Source organism: Corythoichthys intestinalis, chromosome 12 (assembly GCF_030265065.1).
Source record: "Corythoichthys intestinalis isolate RoL2023-P3 chromosome 12, ASM3026506v1, whole genome shotgun sequence".
Lineage (NCBI taxonomy): Eukaryota > Metazoa > Chordata > Actinopteri > Syngnathiformes > Syngnathidae > Corythoichthys > Corythoichthys intestinalis.
In genome coordinates, this window is record NC_080406.1 from 41,098,546 (window position 1) to 41,104,545 (window position 6,000).

Genomic DNA, 6,000 nt, shown 5'->3' on the forward strand with positions numbered 1-6,000 from the left:
AAACATTGAAATCACAAATAATTGCTCAACCTCATTAGAATGAATTAGGGATAATTTAAACAATAGACTTACTTGCATGCATTATTTTCATACACTGTGGTGTTTTATTTATTTATTTATTTATTTTTAAATTTATTGATTTATTGCAATGTGCCATTACAGCTGTTAGATTTGGGAGATGATAAAATAACCAATTTTGTGTTCATATTTTACCATACGCAAAACATAGCAGTACATCAAAATAATAATATTTTAACATAATATAAACATGTAAAACTTAATACAGTATACTCCCAGGACAAAACAAAACTGAATCACTATGGAATATTGTGGTAATACCTCATTTTAAGTATGCCTACTGATAATACAACCACTAATAATGTACAGTAATTCATTTTCCTCCAATAATTTGTTTTACTTTGTAACTGTTAGTCACATAAAATACTTTAAAACTTTTTTTTTTTTCCAAATTAAAGACTTACTATTAAGATCAGGCTGAGGATTGATCCCTCAACCTTCAGGCTCAGTGACAGCATATCAAAGTGTCTTGAAGCAAGAAAATGAGCCAAAAGTAGCTCATTAAACATTTATCAGGAGGCAAATACGAAGACTGTTGAAGTGTTATGAATACGCGGAATATTGAAAAGTACAAGTGAAATGCCATTGACCATTTTATCCGCATCATATATTTTGACTAATAAATGTTATGTAAAAAAAAATATATATACAGTACTGTGCAAAAGTTTTAGGCAGGACACCTGCCTAAAACTTTTGCACAGTACTGTATATTTTTATTATATTATGTACTGTATATACAGGATATACTGTATGTATATATTTTCCCCAAGTGGAAGCTTCCATGATCTTAATAAATTTAATAATTAAAAAAAAATATATATCAGAAAACACAGACAAGACTGAAAAAGCAGTTTCTGCTCTTGCACCCCTCTTTAAAATAAACTGCTGTGTTTTAACCCAAAAGAACTGTTGTTTGATGGAACAATATGTTCATATGCTGACATAGCAGATTCATGGCGCATTAAGCCCCCGAACTATTTTTAATTTGTCCATTTTACCCTGGAATCCCCCGTTTACAGACATCACGCAACTGCTTTTGTTTCAACCCAGCCATAAAAAGAAGTAATTATATTTATTATTCAAAATGTCTGTCATTTTTAGCTTAGAATCATGAAATGATGTCTAATATTTAGTTAAAAAAAAAAAATATTCAGTCACATATTTTAAATTTTTAAACAAATTATGTCACAATAAAAAAAAAAAAAATGGTATCTGTAAATAAGTCACGGATATCTACCTCATAATTATCACTTAATTGTATTTTGTTTTGTGACTGTCGCATTTTCCCCGATATGATAAATAATCGATCCAAACAAACAAACAGACAAACAAACAAAAAAGTTTAAAAGGGTAAGTATATGAAAAAGAAAATCTCGACCATTCCTTGATGTCTGCGATTTCTACATCGCGACTCTTGTTATATTACCATGTTTCACCAATGAAATCCTAAAAAATCCGGCTGCGGCCATTCACAGCTGTGTCTTGACACTCAGTGATACATGCTACATGGAGTTTTTGGATTGAAACAAGGTAAGTACGCGATAATAGCTCATTAAAATGATGGCGTCTTTAATTATGCTGTCTTATGCTCTCACCTCCAGTTACGGTTTCGTTTTTAAATTTTAAATTAAAAAAAAAATTTTTTAAATTTTTTATTATTATTATTATTATTATTTTAAATGCCCTCCTGTTCAAATGTTTGATAACCCCCCCCCCCAAAAAAAAAAAAAAAAAAAAAAATTGAGATTTTAAGCTTTCCAAAGATGTATCACACGTGCATATCGGAAAATTCAGAAATTTGGCCAAATTGGGGGTCTCAGAGCAGAACTTCAAGTCACCTGAGTGTTTTCCGCCATATATATTTAGATCGTGAAATACTTATTTTCATGTTATTTTAATTTTTGACTCTTTTCTACTAGGTTTTCCTCAACATTTTTAACATATCTTTGAAACAAATTTACAACTGACGTATCGAACAACAAGTTTACAATTTAAATGACTAAATGGGGGAGTGTGAGCACACTGGGATTTAGGTCGTCTTTGCCTGCAAAGGTGTCTAAAGATTGGACTGAAGCTCTTGCACAACATGAACCTCGTTTTTTAATTATTCCCTACATTTCCTAAAGTAGTCCTCTGTGTGAAAAATGTGCAGACTTAAAACCGCAAATAAATACTTCCTACCTGGATGAGGGACCCAACACAGCCATTATACCGTCCCTCAGTAAGGACAGAGACAGTGTGAGAGAATCAACAAGGAGACAGCAGCAAAGACAGCAAGTGGGAGAGACTAGGATGGAAATAGAGGGCTTACCAAGCTGGTGCACTGATGAGCTGTCATCCATATTATGCAAATGAAAAGCAGCTGGTTCATACAACGGTCAACCTAAAAAAGTGGTGAGTGCAGTTGCAGCCAATCGCGACAGGCCAATTGATACAGTACATTGCTAAACAAATTTACAGGACAATGTTATTTTTTTGAACGTTTAAACAATTGTCTTCATTTTCAATTCTTTGTATTGTTATGAAAAGGCTTTTGAAAATATTGATTTTAAATTTCAGACACCCAATCATGTGTATATTTTGAATTTTCATCCCTTTGCTAGGGATTTTATTGAGTTTATCTCTTCCAGACGTCCAATCTATTTGAAGTGGGAGGGTTGGCAGTGAATGTCACTCACTGCCAACCTTCCAATTTCAAATGGGTCAGACTTCTATTGCCCTCAATAAATATTTCCTTGGAAAATTAACATATTTTATCAATTGTTTATGGACCCATGATGCCAAAATTTAAGATTTGAAAAATATTTTACTTGTGTTTTTGCCTTCAGTTAGATACTAAATCGAAAAGGTTGAATGAAATAATAATACATGGAAATAAAATATTTATACTAAAATACAGATATTTCTATAAATGATGCAAATAAGCGACAACTGGTATTTATGTTAAAAAAACATTGAAATATTTATATATTAATGATAAATGTATGCACATTGAAAATAAAGGAGACCTTGAACTAAAAACTTTCACTCACACCAGTCTTTATATAAGAATAAAAAAGTGTAAAGTCTCGAAGGAGTCGCGTTTTTCATCTCAGATTTTCACCGATGTCTTTTTAGAAATGTCGTATCCGTGGTCAACCCGTCCACCTCAATTCTGAGGTTACTCCCGAAGGGCAAACAATGGTTCCTCAGAATGATGAAGGCTTTTTTTGATGTGGCTAATTGATCCACATTTGGGAATAAAACAGTCGAGGCAGGCACAAGAGGTTGGAAAAAAGTGTCTGAAGCAAGAAGTTAAGGATTACGGAAAGCTAGCAGAGTCCAGGGGCATGCTTCCTCATCTTTTGAAATTTGCATATCAAGGTACTGCAAATAGCTGCATTCAAGCTAAACATATGTGTCAGCTCTTTACTGATCGTTCTCAAATTGTTTAGGAAAAGGCCAGAATTAATGCCCCAGAAAAGTGTTTCAAGGCAGACAATGCGTTGCAAAAAAATGAAAGAAATCAGTAATTATACTATTACAAATTTTACCGAAAAAAAAAAAAAAAACTAAATAAATAATATAATTGAAGAATATTGACAATGCTTGAGCAAACTATTGCCAGTACAATCTGGAAATGAGCCTCTATACTGTAATTAATAATCTTCGGAGAACAGTTGGAACAGACCACAGAAGGTAGACTACACTCAAATGAAGTATTTTAAACTGAAAATGCTTACCTGCCATATTAAGTTCGCATACGCATATAGTACAAATATTAAAGAAAGTCAATGAATAAGTGTGAAATAAATGGAATATTCAGCAAAATCTATTCATGAAACGGGCCACTGTGGGCAGGAAAGAGGATATGCAGATTGACATGAAAGTCGGCTATTATAGTATAGGCATATTTAAAATTGTATGACAGGGCTCCCGAGGATTTCAAAAGAATTTAAATTCAAGGTTCAGGCAGAGTTTAAATCAGAATACTGCAACACTATTGGGTGGCTCAGTAGAGACAATGGTGAAGAGCAAGGCCACTCTGGTTTCATTTCTTTTACTAAAAGACTGCAGAAGCTCTTGTCTCGTGTTTTACGGACCGCTTTAGGTTTTCATTATCCCTATTATTTGACTCATCATATATTAAATGTATAATATATGAACCATGCATATAACCATGCGCTCATTATTTACTATGGCAAACGTCTGTGTAATGCGCATCAAATAAAAACGTCAGTACAGTAAAGTGATCTAGGTTTAAATGGAATATTATCGACCAGCTGTTTATTTGAAAATGTCGTGATGTTAAATAAACTAGCAAAATTAACAACAAATTTAGACATCTGGAGCTTGACATTAACATACAAGGCAGTTCATAATTGGACAAGTAAACACCAATCAGGCAAATGAGGTAGAATGCATCTACACATTTGAACAATATCCTATATAAAGTTTTTTTTTTTTTTTTTTTTTTTTTAATTAGCTCTGTTGCAGGCGTTATTTACTGTATTTACCAGAATGTTCATTTATTGTGACTGCATTAGGAACATGATGTCCTTTCGTGGGCCACTTCGACTGGAAGGTGTCCCAAATGACTTTGACTAAGACTTTGTCTAATCAGTCTGATTAATAAAAGCAAATACTCTTGGATTAATACACTATTGCAATAATTATCTTCTTTTTACATGTCTCTGACTGTGTCAATCATGAGTAGCTATGTGAATACAGGATTTTCAATACACAACACTGAAACTTACTGAAATGTATAGACACGTTTCCTGAGCGAGATAAGGGCCGTGCCGTCTTGGAAAATATCTGGTTCAAACTTCCAGTTTAGAAAAAACCTCATGAGTTGCGGTTGAAGTTAGCAGTGTGTTGAGGAAGTTAAAACAGAGAAACCCACGGAATCTCCAAAAATGGATTCAGCATGACGTAGATGGGATTGTATGATTGTTCTTATCACTTCGTTGATCATTTGTGGACAAAATTATAACAACCTGTCAGCCTGTGTTGACGTGAGGTGTAGATTGATACGGCGGCCACTTGAGTGACCAAAATGAGGTGAAATTACAAATTATATTACATTTACCGAATGCAGAAGGGCTGACAAGGATTTTGTTGTTACAAAGAAATACTACAAGGTATGTACATATGAACGAAAATAGTATGTCATTCTTTTTTATAATTGCAGATATTGATCACAATCAGTGTGTTAATCGTACTTTAAAAAAGTAATTAATTACAGTTACAAATTACTTATCCCAAAAAGTAATTGACCTTTTTAATTTATAATTGGACACACTAACGACTACCTTCAAGTCAAACTGAATTGCAAGCTGAAGTGCCATTAAGTGCAGCAATAAAAAGAAATGATAGAAATTGCCAAAAGTGCTACATACATTTATAACATAAGTAACTGTTAAATTTTAGTAATCATGATATAGCTGAAGGTATTGTTCTTTGACTACACCAGGTTATATGTTACAATATTACCAATAAATTCATATTATTTTGAAAATTGAATTTCATTTTTGTTTCATATTGCACGGTATATATAACGTTGTAAGATTAGTCATTAATTTGTGAGGGCATACTTCACTATTTGTAAGATTGCCAATGGCCTCAGGTTGACAAGTACAGTATGTTTTCTGTCTAGAGGCTCCTACAAATTGTCTCAAATAAGGTGATTAACTCATTGCCTTCTAGTGACATTAACAGACATCCTGTTTTTCTAAAATGAGAGGACATACAGTAAATTCTCACGTTTCAGTGCCATTAATTACACCAAAAGTCCAATCCATTTCAACTGAGAAGGTTGGCAGTGAATGAACATGCTCCAAGTCAAAATGGATTAGCCATCTCGTGCTGTCAATGGCAGCCAGTTAAACAAAGACATTAATGAAAACAGAAAGAGATAGAACTTATGATAGGGAAATAGTA

The 6,000-nt window shown here is 33.1% G+C and overlaps 1 long non-coding RNA gene across 2 annotated transcripts in view; it reads right to left on the minus strand.

Annotated features, from left to right (window-relative positions):
- The window catches only part of LOC130927076 (uncharacterized), a 99,669-nt gene extending 97,286 nt beyond the window's left edge, over positions 1 to 2,383 (minus strand). The window contains exon 1 of one of the 2 annotated variants that reach the window (XR_009066346.1): positions 2,260 to 2,383. This is a non-coding gene — a long non-coding RNA (uncharacterized LOC130927076). The remainder of the gene's footprint in view (positions 1 to 2,259) is intronic. The other variant, XR_009066347.1, reaches the window with a different exon arrangement.
- Positions 2,384 to 6,000: the final 3,617 nt, after the last annotated feature.